General features: G+C 45.5%; 1 pseudogene; it reads left to right on the forward strand.

The window, feature by feature from the left end:
• LOC147888992 (uncharacterized) overlaps window positions 1-20,858 on the forward strand; it is a 341,849-nt pseudogene that overhangs the window by 243,341 nt on the left and 77,650 nt on the right.

A 20,858-nucleotide genomic window follows, 5' to 3' on the forward strand; every position in this document is an offset into this window, starting at 1 on the left:
AAACAAACCCCTCAATAGGGGAAGACCTTCTGCTCGAGGAGGGAGGGATGGAACCGAGTGGTGGAAAATCAACAGGGGAAAGAATCCTGGCACCTGAAGAAGAAGCCCTGTCAATAGGAAACCCAACCACTGGCTCCCCAAAAGTAGCGGGCACAAACTCCTCCTCTGGAAAATCTGAACTCTCTGCCAAGGCTGAAAACGAGTTCCTGTGGAGCAAGCCAGACACCGGAGTGCAAAGGATCCCTTGTGAGGGAAGAGGATCAATAGTGTAAGCTATCCCCTTCCCCCTATCCAAGGGAGGAAGTGAGGAATGCTCTCTATCCTGTGTCTGCCCAGCCGCGGAGATCTCTCCTGCCTCAAGAGGAGCATCTGGCACTGCTGGACCTAAGGAAGAAGCTGCAACTGGGGAGGAGGTCGAAGCTTCAGCGTCTCGGACTGTGCAAGGTGAGACAGGAGGGACAGCTTGAGGTGAAGCAGAGTCTACTAAGGTACCCTCGTGAACTGAAGGAGGAACCTGCACACGTACTGGAACCCACTGTAGAGCATCGCGTGTGCCTGAGGGAGGTGGGGGTCGAGAAGCAGGTGAAGGACCTGTACCACCCCCCTGTCGAGGCCAAGGAATAGGTGCTGGACCTGTACCACCACCTAACTGAGGAGGACCGCCAAGCAAAGGATGAGGAGCAGGAGCTGGACCTGTACCACCCCTCTGTCGAGGTCGAGGGGCAAGTGCAGGGTCTAATCCACCCCCCTGTCGATGCCCTGGGGCGGTAGCTGTACCAGAGGGCTTCTTGGGCCTTTTCTTCTTCCTAGGGCAATCCCTGGCAAAGTGTCCCGAGGTCCTGCAAATCCTGCACTGGTCCTGCCTGCCTGAAATCTCCACTCTCTGGCGAAAAAAGGAACCCAGAGGACCTTATTTACTCAACACACATAATTTATTCCATTCATTTTTGGAAACAACCCAGGGCAGAGTACCCAAAATAGAAGATGCTTAGAAAATATATGGATCATCATCTCCATTGTCCTTTGGAGGAAAAGAGAGATGTCGGATTTCAGTAGTAAGAGCATGAACTTGTTTCGGAGGGTCGTCATCTTCATCGTCACTCGTGGAGGCTGCAACCCAACTGGTATAGTCCTTAGTTTGCTGTTTGGTAAGTCCTCCGTATAGCCAAGCTTGTCACAAAAGGTGCACTTAAGAGGCTTGAATGGCTTTGACTTTCCATGTGCTGGTGTAGGCCTAGGTTTTCATCTACTAGTGGAGGCAAGAGGCTCTGTATCATCTAAAGAAGAGATTGGAGATTCTTTGTTTTGGTGATCTTTTTCGAGAAGAAGAGTCACTATATCATCAAAGGTAGTCGTGGCAAGCCTAAGTATTTCAAGAGTATGCTCAAAGCGAGTGACTCCTTCATGAGGACAATGATTTTGTCCTCGTCGTCTGGGGGACACTTCAAGCTGGAAAGTTGTTACACAAGAGATTGCATTTTTTCTAAATGTGCACTTAAGGTATCACTATCCTTCATTTTCAAATTATAAAATTGCAACTTCAAGAAAACCTTGGAGTTTTTGTTTTTTTTTCAAGAAAAGTACTTCAGTAAGTATGAATAAAAACCGTAGAGCAAGCTCAAGCGCGGGAGTACATCATGTCAAGCATGAGAAAAAACAGCTCAGAATGAGCAAACAAAAATCCCAGGTGGCGGCTGAAAATGCCACCTCATCCCTGAAGGAGAGTCAGTGAAGAAAGGACAATCCTTCCATACTCTGAGAAAAGCAACCCTCCTAGTAGTAGCAGTCCTGGAGGTTCCATGTATGTTCACCCAAATGGCCATCAAAGTGTGTATAATATCTGCCCAGATACTGGCCATAGCCTAAGAAGGGTGAACCTAAGAGTCCTCCAAAGCATTTGTACATCTGGCTCTCCAAATATGCCATGCTGTAATACTAGCAAGAATCTCCCTAGATGTGTCTACAGAAGCGTGGGGAGCTCTGAATGGAGTAAACGGAATATCCCAGAGGGAGTATGACTCTAGAAGGTGTCGTCAAACAAAAAAGGCTGTGTCTGTGTCATGTCCCTCGAAGAAAGCCTGTGGACCAGTGAGTGACAACCAAGCAACTGATCCCTAGGTCATGAAGAAGGGTGCTCTATGAAAAATGCAAAGTATCCTAGCAACACCCTTCCAAATTGTCCTCGCTTGAGTGCGCTCCCAAAGGCAATGCTACACTGGCTCAACTGCTGAGTGGCACCGAGGACATGTAGGGTCAGCCCCGAACTTGGATCTCCATAGGTTCACTGCAATCCCTCCATGAATAGTAAGCCAAATGAATAACGTGATTTTCCTATTCCTGAGGGATTTCGAAAGTCTCCTCCAAAAGTTTTTCTGCATCTCTGCAAAAATTTGAGAAGTATCCCAATGAGGAGCTCTAAAGGGCCTCCAGCCTCTACAACTGAGCTGGAATCTCCTGGCATTTCTGATCGTGTAACGAAAGAAGGGGATGCTCTTCTCTCGGTGCCCTGCAACTATCCACTCCCATTCCCCTGGATCCCACTGCAAGGATTTAATATGGGAACCTCCATACAACCAAAGCCTCCAAGATCCAATAGCCAGGAGAACGGGGTCTGGATCAAGATACCACTGTGAGTCTCTATCCATCTCCATGTATCCTGCAATCTTGACAGGCTGAAAAGGAGCCTTAAAAAAAAGGTCCTCTGAGGATCTGTTGAGTTTGCCTCTCCTACATGAACCTGAAAGAGAAGGGTATCCTCATGTGCATCCCGCAAGGCTATAACCTGCAGAGGGATACCTGTCCTCGAAAAAGCCCCTAACTAGGTGGACTTAGAAATAGGCAAATGGTCTATATCCATCCACTCCACTGGTACGGCTGCATCTATCTGCTGCATCCTGGCTGCACTTCCTCTGAGGTGACTAGTTGAACGAGCTCTCTGATCCTCTGGAAGCATCTTGAAAGCTTTCCAAGCACCCACCATGGATGCAGGTCCCAACTCCCATCTAGACCACTGCATATAATGTGACATGCCTAGTGATCTGCCATGCTCATCTGGTATGCAGTCATTCCACATGACGGGCTGCCTATCAATTTCTTCACGCTAGGAGGGTGGAGCTCTCTGAAGAGTACTTTTGAAGCTGTCCCGGAGGTAGGAGATCTAAGACGGGCTGACGTAAAGATCCATCTAGGGCTGTCCATCCAATCTCCTCCCTGAGAAGGTGTGCATGTCTGTATACTACGTAAGAAAAAATCCTTCCAAGGCTCCTGACCAAGCATCAAACCTCTGACCACCATCTTGTTGAGTAAGGCTCTACACTGCAAGTCTGGATCAATAATATTGAGGCCCCCTTCCTCAGTGGGTAGAATCAGAGTCTGGATCAATAATATTGAGGCCCCCTCCTGAGGCTCTCCAACACGGGAGCGAACTGCTATGCTGGAGAAATGCCCACCCCAACCTGGCATCCAAGATACCTGATGGAGACACCCCTCTGAATCCAAGTAAAGCCAATATAAGCACCCCAATCTGGAGTGTCCTCATCACTAATCTAGAAACCATTAGATTTGTTCCAATTAATGTGAGCCCCTGCTGCAATGCAAAATAAATCCAAGGCTGTCCTGAAAGAGGTGAGTGTTTGTGGAGTGGCATCCAAAAAAATAGCCGGGTCATCTGCCAGCTCACTATCCAGCAACTCCTCTTCGTGTCTCAATGGAAGTCTCAGCCCAAAAATATCAGCTTGAGCTCTAATATAGAGGCTCATAGCTTCAGCCACAAATAAGAATAGAAAGGGGGCTAGAGGGCATCCCTGTCGAACTGATCTGGAAATCTGAAACCTATCTCCCCTGACTCCACCAACAAGTACCTGGCTATGGGCTGACCTGTTAAGAGTAGAAACCCCTCTAATCCACAAATTTGAAAATCTAAAGCGAAGAAGTGTTCCCTCTAGAAAACCCCAATCTACCTTGTCATATGCTTTTTCGAAATTCTGAAGTAGAATTGCCAGCCTATGGCCCTCATGCATAGCCCACTCAGAAGCCTCCCAAAATGAGAATATGTTATCAAAAATGCTTTTGCCATGGACAAAGCCTATCTGTGTGTCATGTATAGGATCTGGCAGGATGGGCTGCAATCGTAGGCTGATGGCTTTTGCCAAGATCTTCTACAAAGTGCCCAGTAAGGTGATCGGTCTCCACTGAGACACTAAATTTCTGCAACCTCCTTTTGGGATAAGATGAATGAGACCCTCCAAGAGTAAGTCCGGCATCTCACCCAAGTCCCAAACGCCACCTGTAGGGCTGAGGTGATAGAATCCCCAATCTGATTCCAAAAAAACATGAAAAAGGAAGGTGTAAGTCCATCAAGGACCCTGGACAACTACCCTTATGAAGGGCAGTAAGAGCGGTCCTGAACTCTATGTTGGTGAAGCGTGCATCAAGTGAGGCTCTCATACCTCTATCCACCAACATAGGAATATGCTGCCAAATAACCTGTCTAGCATCGTCTCTGGCCTGTGAATTAGGATCTGCAATCAGAAGGGAGGCATAGTAATTTGAAGCAATCTGCATGACAGCATCTGGATGTGTCTGAAGTATCTTGTCTGAGTCAACAAGCTGCAAAACACTCTCTCTACTATGTCTAGGGCCGAGAGTAGAGAAGAACTACTTGTTGACTCTACCTCTGATCTGTGTCCAGAAAGGCTCTCTGGCGTGAAAGGCATACTCGGCTCTCTGATCTAAAAGTGTTTGCTGATGAGCCCTTGCTGCAGCAAGGCACTCTTGAATCCAAGCATCTGTAGGCCATTTTTACTCTTCTCTCTGAAGAGCTGCTAGCTGCTTTCGGATGGCAATCTCTCTCTTGTGAATCTCATCTCTCCTGATACTAGCAACAAAATGATAAAAGCTACTAATGTCAATGAGGGCTGCAGCCACATCTGACGGGGACGACTGCCCACCTTACAGGTGAGAAACCCAAATCCGTAGCACTGCCTCTGTGAGGCCCTCCTTTGCATAGAAGGCATTTGGAATCCTGATACTGGCAGAGCGGCGGCCTCTCGCCCGAGGCTCTGAAACCACCAAAAGAACCACATAAAATCTGCCAATCCGTGCGTGGATAGGCATCCTTACTCTCCTGTTCGACCAAGAAAACAGAAGAGACTGTGGCTGAGTGTGAAAAGCATCATCATACCAAACATCTCTTCCACTGAACTAAAAAAGGAAGGCATCCCATGCTACTCTCTCAAGGGAATGAATGCCATGTTGAAATCGGCCCCAATAATCCAAGAATCTGCAATATGACCAAGAGAGCAACTCCTTCCAAAGGAGGACACAATCCCCTCTCAAGTTGGGTGCATAAAGGTTAAGAAAGCCAGCCTTACGCCCACCAATCATCAAAATAACCCACTATGCTCTAGAGGGGACTATGACTCCGTGTCCAATGACCAAGGTCCAATGACCAAGGGGAGCATCAAAGAAGAGATAGAAATGCAAATGCCTCCCCTGGTGCCCAAGGCAAGTGACCAAAAAGTATGGCAAAAAAGAAGCTTACCTGACTTGGCACAATCTCTACCATCCAGCTTATGCTCATGGAGCATAAGGATATCAATGGGGCCACCTGAAACACCTGGATGGAGTTGGTTACGAATCAACTATCTACGGCGGTGATGAGGTATACCACCGAGGCCCTGAACGTTCCAACTAACGATCCTCATTGACGGGAGGATGAGGCCGGGTGAAAGGCCCTACCCTACCTAGTGATGGAGAAAATCCTCTCCTGTGAAAGAGTCCTCCTGTCAAGTGGAGGGAAATCAGCTGGTGAAAGAAAACCCACTCCAGCAGAGGGGGAAACCCTGTCCAACAAAATCTTAATAACCGGCTCCCCCAGGGTAGAGGGTACAAACTTCTCCTTTGTCTCAAACTCTGCCAAATCTGCCAGGACTGCAAAAGAGTTCTTGTAGGAGGGAACTGGCATAGGAGTGCGAAGAATCCCTGCACCCGAGGGAGAAGGAGAAAAAATCCCCTTACCTCTATCAAGAGGTGAAGTGTGACTAACAAAGGGAGGGGGCTGATTAGGACATCAGTGATAGGACCTGGAGAAATGGGTTGCCCCTCCTGATGAGTAGGTGGGGGGACTGGGGCAACCACATCCACGCCTGCAAGAATATCACCTGCCTGTAACTGAGAGTGGTCCAAGGTACCTCATAGAGGTGGGGCGGAGTGTCAGCAACCCTCACAGGCATCCAACGGGGACTGATCGTACCGTGTGCACTGAAGAAGAGGGTCAAGGTCTAGGGCCTGGTCCCGAAGGTCCTAGGCGAGAGGGGGGGGCTCTGTTAGTGCATGTAGAAGAAGTAGGATGAGAAGGCGGAATAAACCGTTTAGGCCTTTTCTTCTTTCTTGGGCAATCCCTGGCGAAATGCCCTAGGGTCCTTAGGAAGGAGAGGGCAGCGAGGGGATAGGGAGAGGAGGGGAGAGGGTAGCGGGGTAGGGAGGGAGGGACGGGTAGGGGGAGCGGGGTAGGGGGAGCAGGGGGTAAGGAGGGAGGGGCAGGGGGGGGTAGGGAGAGGCAGGGGAAGCAGCGGGGTAGGGAGCGAGAGGTAGCGGGATAGGGAGGCAGAGGTAGCGGGGGTAGGGAGGAAGAGGTAGCAGGGTAGGGAGGGAGAGGTAGCGGGGGTAGGGAGGGAGAGGTAGCGCAGTAGGAGAGGGGGGGAGGGGAGCAGGAGAGGCAGCGGGGGGGGCAGCAGCGAGAGAGGAAGGGAAGGGAGTGGGAGAGGCAGCAGCAGGTGAGGGGGCAACAGCCCGGGAGGAGGGGCTGGCAGGGAGAGGAGGGAGGGGAAGGGAAGGGCTGGGAGGGAGGGGAGAGGAGTGCAAGACGGAGGGCAACAGGGAGCAACAGGACGGGGAGCTCAGCCACCTTGGAGTTTGTGATTTTGTTACCGAAAAGGTTCTCAAGACGCGTCCATATCTCCTTGGCTGTGTAAGAGATTACAAAGATATGCTGTTGTAGGCATAAAGTCAACCCTATGGTTGACCAGTAGTACTTGCGTACTATATATACCAAGTACTTGTATTGTTTCATTTGAACATTTCTATTGGAGCTTTCTTGTGTGTGCACTCTTGCTCACTTGTGTTCACAACCTGGCTCCACTTTCATCCTACATTTGGTATCAGAGCGCTTCCGTCTCTAGAGCCCATTCCTGCACTTGCTTTAAGACTCCCGCAAGCTTGGTGCTCCAGTGCGCATTCCTGGTTCTCACATTCAGCTCTCCAGCTTTTGTTTGAGGTAGCTCCAACAGTCCAGCGGCTGTTTTTTGACCTTTTGAGGTCCGATTTCGACATTTTTTGAAATTTTTGAGCTGCCCGCATAAAACAAATATGTCCCGCACCATTTCAGGTGGGATTTTTTTCTTTTTTGTCCGTAGTGTTGTCCGTACGTCCGTACGGATCTGTCCATACAGTTGCGCGACAGTGCTGGGAATCCGTGCGACTTGTCGGAAGTTGATTTCGAGTAGTTTTCGGCGTTTTTGCTCAGATCTGGAACCTTTTCAGCTCTAGCCTCTCCCGGGTGTGTTCTAGCAGCTCCAGGCATCTCCATACTTCTCCAGGCTCTTCCCTACATGTGTATTGTATTTCTCGACAGCTTCATTCAGCTCCAAACAGCTCACTTCAGATCCTTTGTCATCTCCAACTTGCCTACACATTCAATGGACTCTTTTGTAGTGGTTCCGGCCAAGGTGCGCTTTCAATAAGTGTTTTAAGCTGTGTATTTCGCTTTGGAACTGGTTTTGCAACCCATACTCTTGCACTCTCAGGTGCATTTGCAGATACTCTGCATTGTTGGTTGCATTTGCAGTTACTTTACAGTTGTGGATGCCTTTGAGATCCATTGGATGCATTTGAGCACTCGTGGGTGCGCTATTTCAGATTTGGGTTGCGCATTTTCAGTTTGGGATTGCACTTTGATTTGCAGCAGAGTGCAGTGATTGGTTTATGCCATTTTTGCAGTGATTGCATTGTGCAGTCAGCGGCATTTCAGTCGTACTTTGCATTTGCAGCAAGCATTTGTTTGGGATTTGCAGGCACATTTGCAGCCAGTTGCACTTTTGGGACTTGCAGTTCTTTTTGCAGGTAAATTTGCAGCTTGTGGGTATCCCATTTTGCATCATGTTGACTCTTTCAAATAGTTTTGGCAATTTGTCCGAGGGTGACAAGCTGGATGGACCAAACTATGCCTTGTGGTCATTCATGCTTACGAACATCTTGGTTGGTAAGGGCTTGTGGGATATTGTTAGTGGGGATGAGGTGAGGCCAGCAGGCTCATCTACATCTAGCATAGCTTCTTCGGGTCAAACTACAGGCAGACAGCAGACTGCTACAGCCCCTCCTGCTAGTCCCATAGCATCGACGGAGGAGCAGAAGAAGTTTGACCGCCGCAGTGTCCAAGCGATGTTTTTGAGTGCCATAAATGTGAAAAGGCACATTAGAGACCCTCCAGAGTTCCTCATTGGGAGACTTTTGGTATTACTGCGGATCAGCAGAGGTACTTCTGGAGGAGGCTCTGGAAATCCCACAGGAATAGAAAGATCACTATCTTCTTTTGGCTTTCTATTCATGGAGGGATTGCAGTGAACCTTTGGAGGTCCAGATTCGGAGCCGACCCTACTTGCCCTCGTTGCCTTTCTGCTTCGGAGTCTATTCAGCATCGCTTATGGGATTGCAGACAGGCGAGATTGATTTGGATGGGGATAGCCAGGATCTTCAGTCACTTTGCCCATTCCCCACTCTTTATGACTTGGGGCTCGGTGGCTTGGCTTTCTCTTACAGGACCTCAGGTTTTCTATGAGGGACTTGACTCCTCCCGGGCCATTTCAGTTCGACATCATCGGGTTGAGCTCTGCTCGTTGGATGTGGTTACACACCGTCCTTTTACAGCTGTACATGCCTCTGTGGATACTTCTTGGGAGATTATAGCGAGCATAGCAGCCTGGCATATCTGGAGATCCAGATGCACAGAGGCTATGGAGGGTACTCAGGTTCATCCCTCGCACACATTGGCTAGTATCTGGACAGACATCGTACACACTCTGATGGCCGTATGGACGGGTATGTAGGGGGACTCCCGTGCAGCCTCAGCTAGGAGGGCTTCTTTCTTCAGGGAATGGAAGGATTCTCCTTTCTTCTCTGAATCTACTACAGGGTTGAGATGGCACTTTCAGCCTCAGCCTTGGTTTCTTTCCACCTCACTCTGAGGGGTTTTTTTATTATCCTCATGATTTCATGATGTATTCCGCTTTGAGCTTGCTCTCGCGGGTTTTTGTTCTTACTTAATAGAAGTCTTTTTCATGAAAAAAAAAAGACACATTATGACGACTATCAAGTCGTGCAAGGATGCAAAGGCAGCATGGGAAAGATTGGCAAACATGTATCATGTTAAGAATGAGGCAAGGGCCATTTCCTTGACAAATCAGCTCAAGGATCTCGAGATGCAGGAAGGCCAGGCCATCACTGATCATATTGCCAGGATCATTGATGTACGTGATCAGCTCGCAAGTATCGATGAGGAAATAGAAGACAAGAAGCTCGTCTCTATTACTCTCAATAGATTAGCACCCTCATATGGCACATTCGTCACTTCATTGACCATTGTTCTCAGGGCAGCCCCACTCTCGTTCGATGAGTTAGTTGGGCTTTTGTTGCAGGAAGAGGAGAGATGCTCAAATTTTGCCAAAGTCTCTCATCAGGGTGAGCAAGCGCTTGCCATGGGTGGAAAGGGCACATTTCAGAAAAAGTTTGAGCCAAAACACAACCTCAGCTAGGAGGGCTTCTTTCTTAAGGGAATGGAAGGATTCTCCTTTCTTCTCTGAGACTCCTACAGGGTTGAGGTGGCACTTTCAAGCCTCAGCCTTGGTTGTTTTCCACCTCATTTTGAAGGAGTTTATTTATTCTCATGATTTCATGATGTATTCCGCTTTGAGCTTGCTCTCGTGGGTTTTTTCTCTTACTTAATAAAAATCTCTTTCTTGGAAAAAAAAAAAACACAGACATACAACTCAACCCAAGGAGGGGAATGCAAGCAGTTTAAGCAAAAATAAGAAAAAGGGCAAATACAACTATTGCAAGAAGCCAAGACATTACATTGTAGAGCTCTTGATTTGAAGTCGATGTGATGAATCAAAGTATCATCAAGGCAAAGTCTGATGATAGCAATAGCTTTTGAGTTGTGTTTCTTCCATGACCTGAGTTGTTGAGGATCTGTTGTGGGAGCGTCATCCTCAATAGCATCCCATACATTTTCTTTCATGCGGAGCAACTGAACCTTAGTTTGCCAAGTAGGGAATCCTTTCCCCTTGAACTTCTCCACGAGCAATGAGTTTGAAGAAAGAGAACTCATTGTGTATCTTGGAAAATGTCAACTTCAGTCTTCAGCACTTTAAGAGATGAAACGGCGGACTGGAACTGAAGGCAGAAGATGCGGAGGATAGAGATGTCATCATGAGAGATTTGGAGCAGCAATTTGTGGGCAAAATGAGGGCAGCTCAGCTCTCTTCAAGTAGATCGTTTCTTCAAAAAAGAACTCCAAATGAGGTCGTTTTTAGGGCAATCAGTAGTAGAAATACAGCAAGCAACTATTTCCTTTACCAAAACGCCCCCAAAACAACAAAAACAAGCAGTTTTTAAGCAAAAAACAGGCTTTTTTTTTTAGCAAAAACGAGTTGTCCTTTTCCTCTATGAAGACGCCCACTAATGCGCATAAGAATGGTGGGAGAGGATGGCTTCCATTTGTGGGCTTCCCTCATCCTCTAGATTGAGCATGGAGGAGGGAAAGGTAGGAAAGGAGGCTCTGATACCACATGAAGGTGCATGGTGGAGAGAAGGACAGAGAGCGTAGGCTAGGGAGAGAGATAATAATACTCAAAGAGAGACATAATGAAATGGAAATGAAATAGCAAGAGCAATGAACAAAATGAAAGTACTCACATGTAGACCAAAGAGCTTGTAGTCTTGATACTTGATTGATTTGACACTAGACAAGTACAGCTCTTATATAAGAGCACACACACATAGATGAACACCTATGCATATGGAATAACTCCCAATGTGACACATGGCATCCATAGGACACACTAGACTAGAACTCACACTAGAACATACTAGAACACACCAAACTAACTCAACTTGGCTTCATATTCTAACAATGAGTGGGGTTTTGAGAGCTTATGGATAAGTTTTCTCTCTGCCTCTATTGTGTTTGGTAGTACTTTGTTGTTTTCAATTGAATATATTACTTTGTTGGTTAAAAATCAATAAAAAAGAGGAAATTAAATTGTATTCCATATGTTAAGTGTAATCATAGGTTCCTAAATTCCCTAAAAAGCTACTCACACTAGGTGTGAGTATTGTCCGTGCAAATTATATGTCATGTATGCTTTGATATTTTTGGTTGTAGCCCATCAAAACCTTCCTTTGATTTTTTAGGCTGTACTCTAATATCAATTTTTCTTTCTGCAGCATATGCATATTTATTGCTGTCATGATCCTCTTCTTGTTTGCACAAATAGTACGGACTTTGGTTGATTTCTGGCTCGGTGTGTGGATGGATGGGAAGTTTTCCCTTAGTGTAGGAATTTATATTTCAACATATGCAGGCTTGGTTATAATGGCCACATTTTTATCTCTTGCTCGTACACTACTTTTCACCATGGCAGCAATTATTTCTGCAAAGTCAATGCATAACAAAATGGCTAGTAGAGTTCTCTGCTCCCCACAGTTGTTTTTTGATGAGGTATAACTATACTTCTCCTTGGTAATTTTACCCAATTTTAAGGAACGTGTCTCTAGTTTATCTTATACGCATAGTAACCCACGAGGTTGCATGGAAATTTTAAAGCCTTTTTTGAATTAGGTCTTCATAAACAAGTTCATTCTATTGTCTCTATTGTCAAGATTATGATCAAGTGTGTGTGATGCAGAATCCAGTAGGTAGGATTTTGAATAGATTCAGCAAAGACCAAGCGCTTGTGGACGAGCTCCTACCAAATACAATACAAGTAATTATTCCAAAAAACTCTGAGTTTTCTAATTTATTTCAAAATGTTCATAAATTCTTTGCTCAAAGGGAAATGAAAAATAAAATATCCAGTCAACAGAGCCTATTCATACTATTTAACAGTGGAGAAGGATTATAGTGTTACAAATATCCAGTTGATAGAGCCTATCCATACTATTCAACCCAACGGTGGAGTAGTGTTACAAATATCGAGTTGATAAAGCCTATTCATACTATTCAATTCGACAGTTAAGAATGATTATAGTTTTACAAATCCTAATTTAACATCTTAAAATCACCTTATCAAGTTTGTGCTGCAAACCTCTAAGTGGAGATCCTTGTTATTTTTGCTTATACTAAATTTTTTAAAGGTTTCCCATCTGGCTCCTTTCTGCCTCTTGAGCTTGCACAGTGCACTTTGATAGCCATTTATTCCCTCATCTACCTCCATAGCCATTTATTCCCTCATCTACCTCACATTTACTTTTGAGGGTGGGTTGAACAATTGGGGAATTGTTACTGTTGGGCTATGGCTTTGCTTGCATGAGTTGTGTTGTGCACCTAGAGCATCGAGGTATGCAGTCAACGTTTGAATAGACAAAAACGGACACCGCTATATCCAACATAGGCTTGGGGAGACCTATGAGAGTGTAGTGCTTTCCCCCAAATAGGCAAAATTGGATGTGTGTACGTGCACATACACTCACGTGCTAATTGTGAATTACTGCAGTATGAAAGTTCCCATCAATGGCTACAAAACTCTCCAAGAGGAGAGATGCACAAAAGGGAACAGCCTCAATGAAAGGATGCTCCCACTAATAAATCATTATACAAAACCCTAAACTGATGGGATGAGGAGGTGTGAGGAAGAAGGCACCTCAGGCAAGGTGACCTTAATATCATTGATCAAGATCTTGAATGTAGGTCTTTGCTCTACAAGCTGGTAGTTAGGGGACATATGCCAGAATAGGAGCCTTGGAAAGATTTCTTTATTTGATGCATTGGGTCTTGTATCTCTTCCTCATGTGGTGATTAGACGGACAGCACTAAGTGGATCTTTACAGTTGCACACCTTAGGATGCCTTCCTCCACCCTTATGGTTTCCAGACTGAAAGCTTGCGGCAACTTCAGGAAGGCTCTTCGGAGGAACCCTCCCTCCTTGTAGGAAGAGGTTGATAGAGAGCCTGCTGCTGCCTATCATGTGCAATGATTAGGTTTTGGATGAGCATGGCAAACCCCTAGGCTCGAAGAGGCTCAAAGCAAGCCTATTTTCTATCTAGTAGAAGGGTTTTTCCTTCAGCTCCAATATTTTGGAATCAGGGTGAAAGAGAGAAGTGGATCGCAATCACATGATAGACACAGGATTGAGACAAAATGAACTCGATGTTGATTGATGATTCAAAGAGTACATAGAGCCTCATTTATAGGCTGGGCAGACTTCTCTTCTAACATCATAGGTGAGGTGTCACTAGACCTCCACCTCACACACCTAACTCACCTAACTGTAGGAGGTGGCACTAATTGCTCACCTACTAGACACATTCACACCCACACAAATATAGGACACCCTAGGACTCTTGGCACACTCACACTAGAACACACTCTTTGACTATGATTTCTCCGACATCCCCCCTCAAAGCAAAGAGTGTGAGACCCAACACGCAAGGCGTAAACCGATCCCCCCTCCACTGCAATACTGCAAAGAGCAAGTCAGCCCTCCCATGTGATAGTGACTTCTCCGTCAACTGCGATTGGTAGTGAGGACCATCACGCGTCACCCTCCCTTACTCTAAACAAGGTAGGAGTCTTGCATAGCCATAACAGTGAACACCCAATACAATCATTGTTTGGGGACTACCTAGGGCAGAGTACCCTTATTTATTTATTTTCAAAAAGATTACTTGATTAAGTATGAATGAAAACCGCAAGAGAAAGCTCTAATGCGGGAGTACATCATGCCATGCACGAGAAAAAAAAAACTAGCTCAAAAAGAGCTAACAAAAATCCAAGGTGGAGGCTGAAAATGCCACCTCAACCCTGAAGGAGACTCAAAGAAGAAAGAAGATCCTCTCCAAACTCTGAAAAGAGTATCTCTCTTGGTTGTAGCTGCTCTGGAGGATCCCTACATGCTTGCCCAGATGGCCATCAGTGTGTGTATGTAATCAGTCCATATACAGGCCATAGACTGGGAAGGGTGAACCTAGGAACTCTCCATTGCCTCCGCACATCTGGCCCTCCAAATATGACAAGCTGCAATGCTAGCCAGAGTCTCCCATGATGTGTCTATCGAGGCATGAGCAGCTCTGAAAGAAGTGAAGGAAACATCCTAGAGAGAACATTACTCCACAGAGTGTCATCGTATAATGAAGCCTGAGTTTGAGTCATGTCCCTCGAAAAACACTTGAGGGCCAGTAAGAGATAACCATGCCACTGATCCCCAAGTAATGAAGAAGGGCTCTCTATGAAATATGCTAAATATCCTAGCAACACTCTTCTAAATCATCCTCACCTGTCTACACTCCCAGAGGCAATGATGAACTGACTCAACTGCTACGTGGCATCGAGAACAAGTAGGGTCAGTCCTGAACGTGGATCTCCACAGGTTCACTGAAATCCTTCCATGAATAGAAAAGAGTGATCTTTCTATTCCTGAGGGATTTCCAGAGCCTCCTCCAAAGTTTTTTTGCACCTTTGCAAAAATCTTAAAACTATCCCAACGAGGAGCTCTTGAGGGCCTCCAACCTCTACTACTAAGCTGAAATCTCCTGGCATTTCCGACTGTGTAACGAAAGAAGGGGATGCTCTTCTCTCGGTCCCCTTCATCATTTTATTCCCACTCCCGTGGGTCCCACTGCAAGAACCTAATGGGGGAACCACTACATAACCACAGTCTCCAAGACCCAAGTGCTAGGAGAACAGGGTCAGGATCAAGATACCATTGTGAGTCCGTGCCCCACTCTAAGTAACCTGCAATCCTCTACAAGAATGTCATCTCAATTTCTGAAAAGTCTGCCTCCTGACTGAATGACACTTTATTACATTCATTTTGGGGGACAAGCCGGACAGAGGACCCATTCACACAGAGTAAATAAACGGAAAAAAAAGTAGATCTCTCGAAATGAGAGATGTCCTTTGCACAGCTGGCTGCATACAAATGTATGCACATCCTACATCTGAATGTTGATGAAGCACTCGGCACAAATGCCCTCGAATGATGTGTCGATGAAGTCCATAGGAGCAGCTGCATGAGGCAATCACAACATGACTCTCAGAATGTTGGGCGGGGAGTTACAAATGTCGAGTAGGGTTTTAAAACCATTCAATGAGCCCAAAAATCTTACATGGTTGGAGCTTCAATTCAAATAAAGGAGAAATGGGAAAAGCCCCAAAATTTTGTGAGGAACTGGCTACTTGAGCTGATCAAATCTGTACCTCCAAAGAAAAAAGCATTTGATGTGACCTAGAATAGCCAAAGAAATTTCTTTACCCAATAGTGGCAGCTATCATGGTGGCAACACAAAGGTAGGGATTGAGCGGCAGAGAATGTTATTTCTGTCTCAGTTATGATCCTCCTTTCGTGTTCGAGAACAAGATAGTAAGTAAATACATTGATCAGTTGTATGGTGCTAATTCCATGAGTGCTTTTGCTGCTCCTGAGAATGATGGCAGCTGATTCTATCATGAGAAGATTGAGCACACGGGCTTTCCTCTAGGAATCCAAGCGTTCCACAGATAGATGCTTTTTACAACAGCTTTAGGAGATGGCATCGATTTCAAAATTGTCACCAAAGCTTCATAGATTTGAAGGCATGGTGGAGAGGGAGAGAGAGAGGGTAGGCTAGGGAGAGAAATAATAATACTCAAAGAGAGACATAATGAAATGGAAGTGAAATAGCAAGAGCAATGAACAAAATGAAAGTACTCACATGTAGACCAAAGAGCTTGTGGTCTTGATACTTGATTGATTTGATGCTAGACAAGTACAACTCTTATTTAGAGCACACACACACATATGAACACCAATGCATATGGGATAGCACTCAACGTGACACGTGGCATCCATAGGACACACTAGACTAGAACTCACACTATAACACACCAAACTAACTTATCTTGACTCCATTTCCTAACACCCCCCCATGGAGGAAAGGTGAGTGACTACTCTAATGGAACCAAGAACATGACAATGACGGTCATCAAACTGTGGAATGATGGTCTAAAACTAGACATGGCTCCCATGCTAGCTCAGAGGCAAGTGAGCATGGCTCAAAGGCTAATGGAAATGGTATAGACTTAGAGGCTCACCTAGCATGGCTCAGAGGTTCATCATGCATGGATGCATGACCACCTCAGAGGTCTAGGAGACCAATGCACCAACATCCTGGAACTCACATGCCAGGACTATTAAATAGACCTATCAAAGACAATACACGGCTCCCACAGTACATGCCCCTCCTGGCTCCAAGGACTAAGTAGGGACATGAAGCCACACACCATAAATATAAAAGCAATACATCATTTTAGGAGGAGTATCCATGGCAGAGGACCTTTATTGACTCAACACACATGATTTATTGCATTGATTTTTGGGAAACATCCCAAGGCAGAGTATCCGAATAGAACATGCTTAGAAAATATATGGATCATCGTCTCCATTGTCCTCTAAAGGGAAAGAGAGATGTCGGATTTTTGTAGTAAGAGAATGAACTTGTGTCGAAGGGTCGTCATCTTCATCGTCACTGGTGGTGGCTACAACCCAACTGGCATGATCCTTAGTTTGTTGTTTGGCAAGCTTCTGGTAGCATTTGTCCTCCATATGACCAAATTTGTTACAAAAGGTGCACTTGAGAGGCTTGAATGGCTTTTTCTTTCCATGTGCTGCTAGTGTAGGCCTAGGTTTCCATCTACTAGTGGAGGCAAGAGACTATGTAATATCTGAAGAAAAGATTCTTTGTTCCGGAGATCTTTTTCAAGAAGAAGAGTCACCATATCATTTTAAGAACTATCCAAGGCAGAGGACCTTTATTGACTCAACGCACATGATTTATTCCATTCATTTTTGGGAAACATCCTAAGGCAGAGTATCCAAATAGAACATGCTTAGAAAATATATGGATCATCATCTCCATCGTTCTCTGGGAGGGAGGGAAAGAGAGATGTTCGATTTCAGCAGTAAGAGCATGAACTTCTGTTGGAGGGTCGTCGTCTTCATCGTCACTCGTGGCGGCTACAACCCAACTGGTATGGTCCTTAGTTTGCTGTTTGGCAAGCTTTTGGTAGCATCTATCCTCCATATGACTAAGCTTGTTACAAAAGGTGCACTTGAGAGGCTTGAATGGCTTTTTCTTTCCATGTGTTGGTGTAGGTGTGTTGGTGTAGGCCTGGGTTTCCATCTGCTGGTGGAGGCAAGAGCCTCTGTAATATATGAAGAAAAGATTGAAGATTCTTTGTTCCGGAGATCTTTTTCGAGAAGAAGAGTCACCATATCATCAAAGGTAGTCATGCCAAGCCTAAGTATTTCAAGAGTATGCTCAAAACGAGTGACTCTTCCCATACTCTTCATGAGGACAACCATTTTTTCCTCGTCGTCTAGGGAACACTTTAGGCTGGAAAGTTGTTGCACAAGAGATGACATTTTTGCTAAATGTGCACTCAAGGTATCACTATCATCCATTTTCAATTTATAAAATTGCAACTTCAAGAAAACCTTGGAGTTTGTGACTTCGTTACCAAAAAGATTCTCGAGGCACACCCATTTCGCCTTGGCCGTTGATTTGAAGTAGATGTGATGAATCAAAGTATCATGGAGTCAAAGTCCGATGATAGCAATAGCTTTTGAGTTGTGTTGCTTCCATGTCTTGAGTTGTTGAGGATCCGTTGTGGAAGCGTCATCCTCAATAGCATTCCATACATTTTCTAACTTCCTTTCTCCCCATATTGTTCTCTTCTCCTACCTTAGCCTCATCTTCGGAAGCTATGGAGCTTGGTTTGCTGTCCACGTGAAAAGGAGCAACTTGGTCACCATTCTTGTGAAAATACTTGGCAATACTTGGGGAGCAATTGAACCATAGTTTGCCAAGTAGGGAATCCTTCCCCCTTGATCTTCTTCACGAGCAATGATTCTGAAGAGAGAACTCATTGTGTACCTAGGAAAATGGCAACTTCAGTCTTCAGCACTTTAGGAGCGAGAAAAGAGATGAAACTGAGGTCTGAAATTAAGGGCAAAAGAGGCAGAGACGGAGATGTCATCATGCGGGAGATGGAGCACCAATTTGTGGGCAAAATGAGCATGGCACGCATAATGACGCCAATGGTTGATGTAGCAACAACTCTCTTCAAGTAGGTTGTTTTTTCAAAAATGGGCTCCAATTGAGGTCGTTTTTAGGGCGACCAGTAGTAGAGACATCTCCACAATAGTTGGCAACTATTTCCTTCACAAAAATGTCCCCAAAACCGCAAAAATGAGCCGTTTTAAAGCAAAAAACGGGCTGTTTTTTAGCAAAAAACGAGCTGTCTTTTTCTTCTACGAAGGCGTCCACTAATGCCCACAAGAATGGTGACCGAGTTGCTCCTTTTCATGTGGGCAGCAAACCAAGCTCCATAGCTTCCGAAGGTGAGGCTAAGGTAGGAGAAGAGAACAATATGGGGAGAAAGGAGTGAAAGGGAGATCAATCATGGAGGAGAGGATGACTTCCATTTGTAGGCTTCCCTCATCCTCTAGATTGAGCATGGAGAAGGGAAAGGTAGGAAAGGAGGCTCTAATACCACATGAAGGTGTATGGTGGAGAGGGAGAGAGAGAGGGTAGGCTAGGGAGAGAGATAATAATACTCAAAGAGAGACATAATGAAATGGAAATGAAATAGCAAGAGCAATGAACAAAACGAAAGTACTCATATGTAGACCAAAGACCTTGTAGACTTGATACTTGATTGATTTGACACTAGACAAGTACAGCTCTTATATAGAGCACACACACACACATATGAACACCAATGCATATGGGATAACTCCCAATGTGACATGTGGCATCCATAGGACACATAGACTAGAACTCACACTAGAACACACCAAAATGACTTATCTTGACTCCATTTCCTAACAAGATTATGGTGCGGCATCTCTTGAGCGACGGCTAGATTTGATAGACTAGGATCTTGCAATGTGACGATGATGTCAAATGGCAAGACAGGTGAGAAGAGAGCAATGCCAGTCAATGTGGAGTAGAGTCATCAAATAAATCTTTGTTTCTGATGAAGATCCTTTACTGTAAAGGCACAAGAATGAGCTGCAACCCTTGCTTCAGCCTTCTCATCAGCTCCCTAGCCTCCTCAAACCAGCCCGTTGGTATCACCTACTTGCTGCGCTACATCAGAGTGCAAAAAATGACATTTTGGAGCATTAAATACCTGCCGTACAGCCCACCATCCTTCCGTACAGTTTTCGTACAAGTGTACGGACCTGTACGGTCTATCCTGCTCTGCTCACAGGCTGCTGCTGCCACTTGATTTCCTCCTCCTAGGTCGCTTTTCTGCAGGGATTTGCTCACGACTACATCTTTACACTGGTTCTGAGGGCTCTCTATTCCCCTTTCTCTCCTCTTGGGTTTTTGGGTCCTGTGTACTCTTTCTATCGCCAGAATCTCTCTTCTTTTTCTGAAATCTAGTTAGGAACTTTTACTTTTTTTTTTCTCTAAATTCCTACATCTCTCTTTCCCCTTCTTCTCTTTGCAAATACAATACTTTCTTCTTCTCTGTGGGCTGCTTTTTTGGGACTATTTTTTCTCTACTATCACTTTATAGGTACCTCCTCTTTTTTTGGGGGGGGGGGGGGGGAAATACTTCTATTAAGTATTAAAGAAAACCATTAGAGCAAGCTCCATACAGAAATATGGGATACACCATGCAATGCATGAAAAGCTCAAGAGCCAAAAAGAAAGGATTGGGGCTGATAGTGCCATCTCAATCCGGTAGCAACCTCCGAGAAAAAGGGAGAACCCCTCCAAACTCGAAGAAATATAGTCCTCCTAGAAGAGGCTGCCCATGAAGGGCCCTGCATGCTAGCCCATATGGCTATCAAAGTGTGAACCATGTCACTCCAAATACCAGCGAACACCTGTGATGGGTGTATCTGGGTGTCATCCAAGGCCTTTGTGCATCTAGCTCTCCAAATGTGCCAAGAGGAAATGCTAGCCAAAATCTCCCAAGAGGTGTCCATTGAAACATGTGAAGCTCTGAAATGAGTATGTGGTACATCCTGAAGAGAGCAGGGCTCTAACTCCTGTCGGCGGATTGAGAGTGCCGAAGAAGAAGGCTCACCTTCGTAAAACACCGGGGGCCCAGTAAGGGATAACCATGCGACCGAGCCCCAAGTCATGAAGAAAGAGGAAGTATGAAAAATGCTGAGTATCCGAGCAACTCCTTTCCAAACAATTCTCGCTTGATTGCAGTCCCAAAGGCAATGTCGCACTGACTCCTTTGCAAAATGACAACGAGGGCAAGTGGGATCAGCCCCAAATCGTGATCTCCACGGGTTCACTGCAATCCCTCTATGAATAGAAAGCCAAGAGAAAAGAGTGATCTTTCTATTTCTGAGTGATTTCCAGAGCCTTCTCCAGAAATTCCTACGCAAATATGCGGTGATGAAGAAGCTATCCCAATGGGGGGCTCTGGAGGGAATCCAACCTCTGCTGCTCAGCTGAAATCTCATGGCATTACCAAACGTGAAACGAAAGAAAGGAATCCCCCTCTCTCGGTGCCCATGATCTATCCCACTCTCTTGGGTCCCACTGCAAGCACCTGATAGGTGCACCTCCATATA

Source organism: Dipteris shenzhenensis, chromosome 21 (assembly GCF_047967505.1).
Source record: "Dipteris shenzhenensis isolate YYH24624 ecotype China chromosome 21, Dip_SZ_1.0, whole genome shotgun sequence".
Taxonomy (NCBI): domain Eukaryota; kingdom Viridiplantae; phylum Streptophyta; class Polypodiopsida; order Gleicheniales; family Dipteridaceae; genus Dipteris; species Dipteris shenzhenensis.